Genomic DNA, 14,362 nt, shown 5'->3' on the forward strand with positions numbered 1-14,362 from the left:
ATCCCCGACCCAAACACAAACTTCTCCGACACACATACAAACTTCTCCGACCCACACACAAACTTCCCCGACCCACACACACACTTCCCCGACCCACACACAAACTTCTCTGACACACACACACAAACCTCCCCGACCCACACACAAACTTCCCCGACCCACACACACAAACTTCCCCGACCCACATACAAACATCTCCGACACACACACAAACTTCTCCGACACACACACACAAACATCCCCGACCCACACACAAACTTCCCCGACACACACACAAACTTCCCCGACCCACACACACAAACTTCCCCGACCCACATACAAACATCTCCGACACACACACAAACTTCTCCGACACACACACACAAACTTCCCCGACCCACACACAAACTTCCCCGACCCACACACAAACTTCCCCGACCCACACACACAAACTTCTCCGACCCACACACACAAACTTCCCCGACACACACACAAACTTCTCCGACACACACACACAAACTTCCCCGACCCACACCAAACTTCTCCGACATACACACACAAACTTCCCCGACCCACACACAAACTTCTCCGACACACACACAAACTTCTCCGACCCACGCACTAACTTCTCCGACCCACACACAAACTTCCCCGACCCACACACAAACTTCTCCTCACACACACACAAACTTCCCCGACCCACACACAAACTTCCCCAAACTTCTCCGACACACACACACAAACGTCCCCGACCCACACCAAACTTCTCCGACATACACACACAAACTTCCCCGATCCGCACACAAACTTCCCCGACCCACACACAAACTTCCCCGACCCACACACACAAACTTCCCCGACCCACACACAAACTTCCCCGACCCACACACAAACTTCTCCGACCCACACACAAACTTCTCCGACCCACACACACACTTCCCCGACCCACACACACACTTCCCTGACCCACACACAAACTACCCCGACCCACACACAAACTTCTCCGACCCACACCAAACTTCTCCGACACACACACAAACTTCCCCGACACACACACAAACTTCCCCGACACACACACAAATTCTCCGACCCACGCACAAACTTCTCCAACCCACACACCAACTTCCCCGACCCACACACAAACTTCTCCGACACACACACAAACTTCTCCGTACCCACACACAAACTTCCCCGAACCACACACAAATTTCTCCGAACCACACACACACTTCCCCGACCCACACACAAACTTCCCGACCCAACACACAAACTTCCCCGACCCACACACATAAACTCCCCCGACCCACACACAAATTTCTCCATCCCAGACACCAACTTCTCCGACCCACACACACAAACTTCCCCGACCCAAACACAAACTTCTCCGACACACACGCACAAACTTCTCTGACCCACACACAAACTTCCCCGACCCCCACACACAAACTTCTCCGACACACACACAAACTTCTCCGACACACACAAAAACCTCCCCGACCCACACAAACTTCACCGGCCCATACACACAAACTTCCCCGACCCACACCAAACTTCTCCGACATACACACACAAACTTCTATGACACACACACACACTTCCCCGACACACACACACACTTCCCCGACACACACACACAAACTTCCCCGACCCACACACACACTTCCCTGACCCACACACAAACTTCTCCGACACACACACACAAACTTCCCCGCCTCACACCAAACTTCTCCGACACGCAAACAAACTTCCCCGACCCACACACCAACTTCCCCGACACACACACAATCTTCTCCGTCACACAAACACAAACTTCCCCGACCCACACACAAACTTCTCCGACACACGCACAAACTTCTCCGACACACGCCCAAACTTCTCCGACACACGCACAAACTTCTCCGACCCACACAAAAACTTCCCCGACCCACACCAAACTTCTCCGACCCACGCACAAACTTCTCCGACCCACGCACAAACCTCTCCGACCCACGCACAAACTTCTCTGACCCACGCACAAACTTCTCCGACACACGCACAAACTTCTCCGACCCACACACAAACTTCTCCGACCCACACACAAACTTCCCTGATCCACACACAAACTTCGCCGACCCACACACACACTTCCCTGACCCACACACACACTTCCCCGACCGACACACACACTTCCCCGACCCACACACAAACTTCTCCGACCCACACACAAACTTCCCCGACCCACACACAAACTTTCCCGACACACACACAAACTTCTCCGACACACGCACAAACTTCTCCGACCCACACACAAACTTCCCCGACCCACACCAGATTTCTCCGACACACACACAAACCTCTCCGGCCCACACACAAACTTCCCCGACACACACACAAACTTCTCCGACTCACACACAAACTTCCCCGACCCACACACAAACTTCTCCTTACCCACACACAAACTTCCCCGAACCACACACAAACTTCCCCGACCCACACACACATTTCCCTGACCCACACACAAACTTCTCCGTCACACACACACAAACTTCCCCGACCCACACACAAACTTCTCCGACACACACACAAACTTCCCCGGCCCACACACAAACTTCCCCGACACACACACAAACTTCTCCGACACACACACAAACTTCCCCGACCCACACACAAACTTCTCCGACACACACACAAACTTCCCCGGCCCACACACAAACTTCCCCGACACACACACAAACTTCTCCGTCACACACACACAAACTTCCCCGACACACACACAAACTTCTCCGACACACACACAAACTTCTCCGTACCCACACACAAACTTCCCCGATCCACACACAAACTTCTCCGACCCACACACAAACTTTTCCAACACACACACACAAACTTCCCCGACCCACACCAATCTTCTCCGACCCACACACAAACTTCCCCGACCCACACACAAACTTCTCCGACACACACACACAAACTTCCCCGACCCACACACACAAACTTCCCGACCCACACACACACTTCCCCGACCCACACACACAAACCTCCCCGACCCACACACACAAACCTCCCCGACCCACACACACAAACTTCTCCGACCCACACATACAAACTTCTCCGACATACACACAAACTTCTCCGACACACACAAAAATTTCTCCGACCCACACACACACTTCCCCGACCCACACACACAAATTTCCCCGACCCACACACATAAACTCCCCCGACCCAAACACAAACTTCTCCGACACACACATACAAACTACCCCGACCCACAGACAAATTTCTACGACACACGCACAAACTTCTCCGACCCACGCACAAACTTCTCTGACCCACACACAAACTTCCCCGACCCACACACAAACTTCTCCGACACACACACAAACTTCTCCGTACCCACACACAAACTTCCCCGATCCACACACAAACTTCCCCGACCCACACACAAACTTTTCCAACACACACACACAAACTTCCCCGACCCACACCAATCTTCTCCGACACACACACAAACTTCTCCGTACCCACACACAAACTTCCCCGACCCACACACAAACTTCTCTGACCCACACACACAGTTTCCCGACCCACACACACAAACTTCCCGAACCACCCACACACTTCCCCGACCCCCACACACAAAACTCCCCGACCCACACACACAAACTTCTCCGTACCCACACACAAACTTCCCCGACCCACACACACAAACTTCCCGACCCACACACACAAACTTCCCCGACCCACACACAAACTTCTCCGACCCACACACACAAACTTCTCCGACCCACGCGCAAAGTTCTCTGACCCACACACAAACTTCCCCGACCCACACACAAACTTCTCTGACCCACACACACAGTTTCCCGACCCACACACACAAACTTCCCGACCCACCCACACACTTCCCCGACATCCACACACAAAACTCCCCGACCCACACACAAACTTCTCTGACCCACACACACAGTTTCCCGACCCCCACACACAAAACTCCCCGACCCACACACACAAACTTCTCCGTACCCACACACACAAACTTCCCCGACCCACACCAAACTTCTCCGACCCACACACACAAACTTCCCCGACCCACACCAAACTTCTCCGACATACACACACAAACTTCCCCGCCTCACACACACAAACTTCCCCGACCCACACCAAACTTCTCCGACATACACACACAAATTCCCCGATCCGCACACAAACTTCCCCGACCCACACACAAACTTCCCTGACCCACACACACAAACTTCCCCGACACACACAAAAACCTCCCCGACCCACACACACAAACTTCTCCGACCCACACACACAAACTTCCCCGACACACACACAAACTTCTCCGACACACACACAAACTTCTCCAACACACACACACACTTCCCCGACACACACACACACTTCCCCGACACACACACACAAACTTCCCCGACCCACACACACACTTCCCTGACCCACACACAAACTTCTCCGACACACACACACAAACTTCTCCGTCACACACACACAAACTTCCCCGACCCACACACAAACTTCTCCGACACACGCACAAACTTCTCCGACACACGCACAAACTTCTCCGACACACGCACAAACTTCTCCGACCCACGCACAAACTTCTCCGAGCCACACCAAACTTCTCCGACACACACACAAACTTCCCAGGCCCACACACAAACTTCCCCGACCCACACACAAACTTCTCCAACACACACACAAACTTCTCCGACCCACGCACTAACTTCTCCGACCCACACACAAACTTCCCCGACCCACACACAAACTTCTCCTTACACACACACAAACTTCCCCGACCCACACACAAACTTCCCCGACCCACACACAAACTTCTCCGATCCACACCAAACTTCTCCGACATACACACACAAACTTCCCCGATCCACACCAAACTTCTCCGACATACACACACAAACTTCCCCGATCCGCACACAAACTTCCCCGACCCACACACAAACTTCCCCGACCCACACACACAAACTTCCCCGACCCACACACAAACTTCCCCGACCCACACACAAACTTCTCCGACCCACACACAAACTTCTCCGACCCACACACACACTTCCCCGACCCACACACACACTTCCCTGACCCACACACAAACTTCTCCGACCCACACCAAACTTCTCCGACACACACACAAACTTCCCCGTCACACACACAAACTTCCCCGACACACACACAAATTTTCCGACCCACGCACAAACTTCTCCGACCAACACACCAACTTCCCCGACCCACACACAAACTTCTCCGACACACACACAAACTTCCCCGACACACACACAAATTTTCCGACCCACACACAAACTTCCCCGACCCACACACAAATTTCTCCGACACACACACAAACTTCTCCGACACACACAAAAACCTCCCCGACCCACACAAACTTCTCCGGCCCATACACACAAACTTCCCCGACCCACACCAAACTTCTCCGACATACACACACAAACTTCTATGACACACACACACACTTCCCCGACACACACACACACTTCCCCGACACACACACACAAACTTCCCCGACCCACACACACACTTCCCTGACCCACACACAAACTTCTCCGACACACACACACAAACTTCCCCGCCTCACACCAAACTTCTCCGACACGCAAACAAACTTCCCCGACCCACACACCAACTTCCCCGACACACACACAATCTTCTCCGTCACACAAACACAAACTTCCCCGACCCACACACAAACTTCTCCGACACACGCACAAACTTCTCCGACACACGCCCAAACTTCTCCGACACACGCACAAACTTCTCCGACCCACACAAAAACTTCCCCGACCCACACCAAACTTCTCCGACCCACGCACAAACTTCTCCGACCCACGCACAAACTTCTCCGACCCACGCACAAACTTCTCTGACCCACGCACAAACTTCTCCGACACACGCACAAACTTCTCCGACCCACACACAAACTTCCCTGATCCACACACAAACTTCGCCGACCCACACACACACTTCCCTGACCCACACACACACTTCCCCGACCGACACACACACTTCCCCGACCCACACACAAACTTCTCCGACCCACACACAAACTTCCCCGACCCACACACAAACTTTCCCGACACACACACAAACTTCTCCGACACACGCACAAACTTCTCCGACCCACACACAAACTTCCCCGACCCACACCAGATTTCTCCGACACACACACAAACCTCTCCGGCCCACACACAAACTTCCCCGACACACACACAAACTTCTCCGACTCACACACAAACTTCCCCGACCCACACACAAACTTCTCCTTACCCACACACAAACTTCCCCGAACCACACACAAACTTCCCCGACCCACACACACATTTCCCTGACCCACACACAAACTTCTCCGACACACACACACAAACTTCCCCGACTCACACCAAACTTCTCCGACACACACACAAACTTCCCCGACCCACACACAAACTTCCCCGACACACGCACAAACTTCTCCGTCACACACACACAAACTTCCCCGACCCACACACAAACTTCCCCGACCCACACACACAAACTTCCCCGACCCACATACAAACATCTCCGACACACACACAAACTTCTCCGACACACACACACAAACATCCCCGACCCACACACAAACTTCCCCGACACACACACAAACTTCCCCGACCCACACACACAAACTTCCCCGACCCACATACAAACATCTCCGACACACACACAAACTTCTCCGACACACACACACAAACTTCCCCGACCCACACACAAACTTCCCCGACCCACACACAAACTTCCCCGACCCACACACACAAACTTCTCCGACCCACACACACAAACTTCCCCGACACACACACACAAACTTCCCCGACTCACACCAAACTTCTCCGACACACACACAAACTTCTCCGACACACACACACAAACTTCCCCGACCCACACCAAACTTCTCCGACATACACACACAAACTTCCCCGACCCACACACAAACTTCTCCGACACACACACAAACTTCTCCGACCCACGCACTAACTTCTCCGACCCACACACAAACTTCCCCGACCCACACACAAACTTCTCCTCACACACACACAAACTTCCCCGACCCACACACAAACTTCCCCAAACTTCTCCGACACACACACACAAACGTCCCCGACCCACACCAAACTTCTCCGACATACACACACAAACTTCCCCGATCCGCACACAAACTTCCCCGACCCACACACAAACTTCCCCGACCCACACACACAAACTTCCCCGACCCACACACAAACTTCCCCGACCCACACACAAACTTCTCCGACCCACACACAAACTTCTCCGACCCACACACACACTTCCCCGACCCACACACACACTTCCCTGACCCACACACAAACTACCCCGACCCACACACAAACTTCTCCGACCCACACCAAACTTCTCCGACACACACACAAACTTCCCCGACACACACACAAACTTCCCCGACACACACACAAATTCTCCGACCCACGCACAAACTTCTCCAACCCACACACCAACTTCCCCGACCCACACACAAACTTCTCCGACACACACACAAACTTCTCCGTACCCACACACAAACTTCCCCGAACCACACACAAATTTCTCCGAACCACACACACACTTCCCCGACCCACACACAAACTTCCCGACCCAACACACAAACTTCCCCGACCCACACACATAAACTCCCCCGACCCACACACAAATTTCTCCATCCCAGACACCAACTTCTCCGACCCACACACACAAACTTCCCCGACCCAAACACAAACTTCTCCGACACACACGCACAAACTTCTCTGACCCACACACAAACTTCCCCGACCCCCACACACAAACTTCTCCGACACACACACAAACTTCTCCGACACACACAAAAACCTCCCCGACCCACACAAACTTCACCGGCCCATACACACAAACTTCCCCGACCCACACCAAACTTCTCCGACATACACACACAAACTTCTATGACACACACACACACTTCCCCGACACACACACACACTTCCCCGACACACACACACAAACTTCCCCGACCCACACACACACTTCCCTGACCCACACACAAACTTCTCCGACACACACACACAAACTTCCCCGCCTCACACCAAACTTCTCCGACACGCAAACAAACTTCCCCGACCCACACACCAACTTCCCCGACACACACACAATCTTCTCCGTCACACAAACACAAACTTCCCCGACCCACACACAAACTTCTCCGACACACGCACAAACTTCTCCGACACACGCCCAAACTTCTCCGACACACGCACAAACTTCTCCGACCCACACAAAAACTTCCCCGACCCACACCAAACTTCTCCGACCCACGCACAAACTTCTCCGACCCACGCACAAACTTCTCCGACCCACGCACAAACTTCTCTGACCCACGCACAAACTTCTCCGACACACGCACAAACTTCTCCGACCCACACACAAACTTCTCCGACCCACACACAAACTTCCCTGATCCACACACAAACTTCGCCGACCCACACACACACTTCCCTGACCCACACACACACTTCCCCGACCGACACACACACTTCCCCGACCCACACACAAACTTCTCCGACCCACACACAAACTTCCCCGACCCACACACAAACTTTCCCGACACACACACAAACTTCTCCGACACACGCACAAACTTCTCCGACCCACACACAAACTTCCCCGACCCACACCAGATTTCTCCGACACACACACAAACCTCTCCGGCCCACACACAAACTTCCCCGACACACACACAAACTTCTCCGACTCACACACAAACTTCCCCGACCCACACACAAACTTCTCCTTACCCACACACAAACTTCCCCGAACCACACACAAACTTCCCCGACCCACACACACATTTCCCTGACCCACACACAAACTTCTCCGTCACACACACACAAACTTCCCCGACCCACACACAAACTTCTCCGACACACACACAAACTTCCCCGGCCCACACACAAACTTCCCCGACACACACACAAACTTCTCCGACACACACACAAACTTCCCCGACCCACACACAAACTTCTCCGACACACACACAAACTTCCCCGGCCCACACACAAACTTCCCCGACACACACACAAACTTCTCCGTCACACACACACAAACTTCCCCGACACACACACAAACTTCTCCGACACACACACAAACTTCTCCGTACCCACACACAAACTTCCCCGATCCACACACAAACTTCTCCGACCCACACACAAACTTTTCCAACACACACACACAAACTTCCCCGACCCACACCAATCTTCTCCGACCCACACACAAACTTCCCCGACCCACACACAAACTTCTCCGACACACACACACAAACTTCCCCGACCCACACACACAAACTTCCCGACCCACACACACACTTCCCCGACCCACACACACAAACCTCCCCGACCCACACACACAAACCTCCCCGACCCACACACACAAACTTCTCCGACCCACACATACAAACTTCTCCGACATACACACAAACTTCTCCGACACACACAAAAATTTCTCCGACCCACACACACACTTCCCCGACCCACACACACAAATTTCCCCGACCCACACACATAAACTCCCCCGACCCAAACACAAACTTCTCCGACACACACATACAAACTACCCCGACCCACAGACAAATTTCTACGACACATGCACAAACTTCTCCGACCCACGCACAAACTTCTCTGACCCACACACAAACTTCCCCGACCCACACACAAACTTCTCCGACACACACACAAACTTCTCCGTACCCACACACAAACTTCCCCGATCCACACACAAACTTCCCCGACCCACACACAAACTTTTCCAACACACACACACAAACTTCCCCGACCCACACCAATCTTCTCCGACACACACACAAACTTCTCCGTACCCACACACAAACTTCCCCGACCCACACACAAACTTCTCTGACCCACACACACAGTTTCCCGACCCACACACACAAACTTCCCGAACCACCCACACACTTCCCCGACCCCCACACACAAAACTCCCCGACCCACACACACAAACTTCTCCGTACCCACACACAAACTTCCCCGACCCACACACACAAACTTCCCGACCCACACACACAAACTTCCCCGACCCACACACAAACTTCTCCGACCCACACACACAAACTTCTCCGACCCACGCGCAAAGTTCTCTGACCCACACACAAACTTCCCCGACCCACACACAAACTTCTCTGACCCACACACACAGTTTCCCGACCCACACACACAAACTTCCCGACCCACCCACACACTTCCCCGACATCCACACACAAAACTCCCCGACCCACACACACAAACTTCTCCGTACCCACACACACAAACTTCCCCGACCCACACCAAACTTCTCCGACATACACACACAAACTTCCCCGCCTCACACACACAAACTTCCCCGACCCACACCAAACTTCTCCGACATACACACACAAATTCCCCGATCCGCACACAAACTTCCCCGACCCACACACAAACTTCCCTGACCCACACACACAAACTTCCCCGACACACACAAAAACCTCCCCGACCCACACACACAAACTTCTCCGACCCACACACACAAACTTCCCCGACACACACACAAACTTCTCCGACACACACACAAACTTCTCCAACACACACACACACACTTCCCCGACACACACACACACTTCCCCGACACACACACACAAACTTCCCCGACCCACACACACACTTCCCTGACCCACACACAAACTTCTCCGACACACACACACAAACTTCTCCGACACACGCACAAACTTCTCCGACACACGCACAAACTTCTCCGACACACGCACAAACTTCTCCGACCCACGCACAAACTTCTCCGAGCCACACCAAACTTCTCCGACACACACACAAACTTCCCAGGCCCACACACAAACTTCCCCGACCCACACACAAACTTCTCCAACACACACACAAACTTCTCCGACCCACGCACTAACTTCTCCGACCCACACACAAACTTCCCCGACCCACACACAAACTTCTCCTTACACACACACAAACTTCCCCGACCCACACACAAACTTCCCCGACCCACACACAAACTTCTCCGACACACACACACAAACTTCCCCGACCCACACACAAACTTCCCCGACCCACACACACAAACTTCCCCGACCCACATACAAACATCTCCGACACACACACAAACTTCTCCGACACACACACACAAACATCCCCGACCCACACACAAACTTCCCCGACACACACACAAACTTCCCCGACCCACACACACAAACTTCCCCGACCCACATACAAACATCTCCGACACACACACAAACTTCTCCGACACACACACACAAACTTCCCCGACCCACACACAAACTTCCCCGACCCACACACAAACTTCCCCGACCCACACACACAAACTTCTCCGACCCACACACACAAACTTCCCCGACACACACACACAAACTTCCCCGACTCACACCAAACTTCTCCGACACACACACAAACTTCTCCGACACACACACACAAACTTCCCCGACCCACACCAAACTTCTCCGACATACACACACAAACTTCCCCGACCCACACACAAACTTCTCCGACACACACACAAACTTCTCCGACCCACGCACTAACTTCTCCGACCCACACACAAACTTCCCCGACCCACACACAAACTTCTCCTCACACACACACAAACTTCCCCGACCCACACACAAACTTCCCCAAACTTCTCCGACACACACACACAAACGTCCCCGACCCACACCAAACTTCTCCGACATACACACACAAACTTCCCCGATCCGCACACAAACTTCCCCGACCCACACACAAACTTCCCCGACCCACACACACAAACTTCCCCGACCCACACACAAACTTCCCCGACCCACACACAAACTTCTCCGACCCACACACAAACTTCTCCGACCCACACACACACTTCCCCGACCCACACACACACTTCCCTGACCCACACACAAACTACCCCGACCCACACACAAACTTCTCCGACCCACACCAAACTTCTCCGACACACACACAAACTTCCCCGACACACACACAAACTTCCCCGACACACACACAAATTCTCCGACCCACGCACAAACTTCTCCAACCCACACACCAACTTCCCCGACCCACACACAAACTTCTCCGACACACACACAAACTTCTCCGTACCCACACACAAACTTCCCCGAACCACACACAAATTTCTCCGAACCACACACACACTTCCCCGACCCACACACAAACTTCCCGACCCAACACACAAACTTCCCCGACCCACACACATAAACTCCCCCGACCCACACACAAATTTCTCCATCCCAGACACCAACTTCTCCGACCCACACACACAAACTTCCCCGACCCAAACACAAACTTCTCCGACACACACGCACAAACTTCTCTGACCCACACACAAACTTCCCCGACCCCCACACACAAACTTCTCCGACACACACACAAACTTCTCCGACACACACAAAAACCTCCCCGACCCACACAAACTTCACCGGCCCATACACACAAACTTCCCCGACCCACACCAAACTTCTCCGACATACACACACAAACTTCTATGACACACACACACACTTCCCCGACACACACACACACTTCCCCGACACACACACACAAACTTCCCCGACCCACACACACACTTCCCTGACCCACACACAAACTTCTCCGACACACACACACAAACTTCCCCGCCTCACACCAAACTTCTCCGACACGCAAACAAACTTCCCCGACCCACACACCAACTTCCCCGACACACACACAATCTTCTCCGTCACACAAACACAAACTTCCCCGACCCACACACAAACTTCTCCGACACACGCACAAACTTCTCCGACACACGCCCAAACTTCTCCGACACACGCACAAACTTCTCCGACCCACACAAAAACTTCCCCGACCCACACCAAACTTCTCCGACCCACGCACAAACTTCTCCGACCCACGCACAAACTTCTCCGACCCACGCACAAACTTCTCTGACCCACGCACAAACTTCTCCGACACACGCACAAACTTCTCCGACCCACACACAAACTTCTCCGACCCACACACAAACTTCCCTGATCCACACACAAACTTCGCCGACCCACACACACACTTCCCTGACCCACACACACACTTCCCCGACCGACACACACACTTCCCCGACCCACACACAAACTTCTCCGACCCACACACAAACTTCCCCGACCCACACACAAACTTTCCCGACACACACACAAACTTCTCCGACACACGCACAAACTTCTCCGACCCACACACAAACTTCCCCGACCCACACCAGATTTCTCCGACACACACACAAACCTCTCCGGCCCACACACAAACTTCCCCGACACACACACAAACTTCTCCGACTCACACACAAACTTCCCCGACCCACACACAAACTTCTCCTTACCCACACACAAACTTCCCCGAACCACACACAAACTTCCCCGACCCACACACACATTTCCCTGACCCACACACAAACTTCTCCGTCACACACACACAAACTTCCCCGACCCACACACAAACTTCTCCGACACACACACAAACTTCCCCGGCCCACACACAAACTTCCCCGACACACACACAAACTTCTCCGACACACACACAAACTTCCCCGACCCACACACAAACTTCTCCGACACACACACAAACTTCCCCGGCCCACACACAAACTTCCCCGACACACACACAAACTTCTCCGTCACACACACACAAACTTCCCCGACACACACACAAACTTCTCCGACACACACACAAACTTCTCCGTACCCACACACAAACTTCCCCGATCCACACACAAACTTCTCCGACCCACACACAAACTTTTCCAACACACACACACAAACTTCCCCGACCCACACCAATCTTCTCCGACCCACACACAAACTTCCCCGACCCACACACAAACTTCTCCGACACACACACACAAACTTCCCCGACCCACACACACAAACTTCCCGACCCACACACACACTTCCCCGACCCACACACACAAACCTCCCCGACCCACACACACAAACCTCCCCGACCCACACACACAAACTTCTCCGACCCACACATACAAACTTCTCCGACATACACACAAACTTCTCCGACACACACAAAAATTTCTCCGACCCACACACACACTTCCCCGACCCACACACACAAATTTCCCCGACCCACACACATAAACTCCCCCGACCCAAACACAAACTTCTCCGACACACACATACAAACTACCCCGACCCACAGACAAATTTCTACGACACATGCACAAACTTCTCCGACCCACGCACAAACTTCTCTGACCCACACACAAACTTCCCCGACCCACACACAAACTTCTCCGACACACACACAAACTTCTCCGTACCCACACACAAACT

The sequence above is a fragment of the Pristiophorus japonicus genome, chromosome 13 (assembly GCF_044704955.1).
Source record: "Pristiophorus japonicus isolate sPriJap1 chromosome 13, sPriJap1.hap1, whole genome shotgun sequence".
In the NCBI taxonomy this organism is placed as follows: domain Eukaryota; kingdom Metazoa; phylum Chordata; class Chondrichthyes; family Pristiophoridae; genus Pristiophorus; species Pristiophorus japonicus.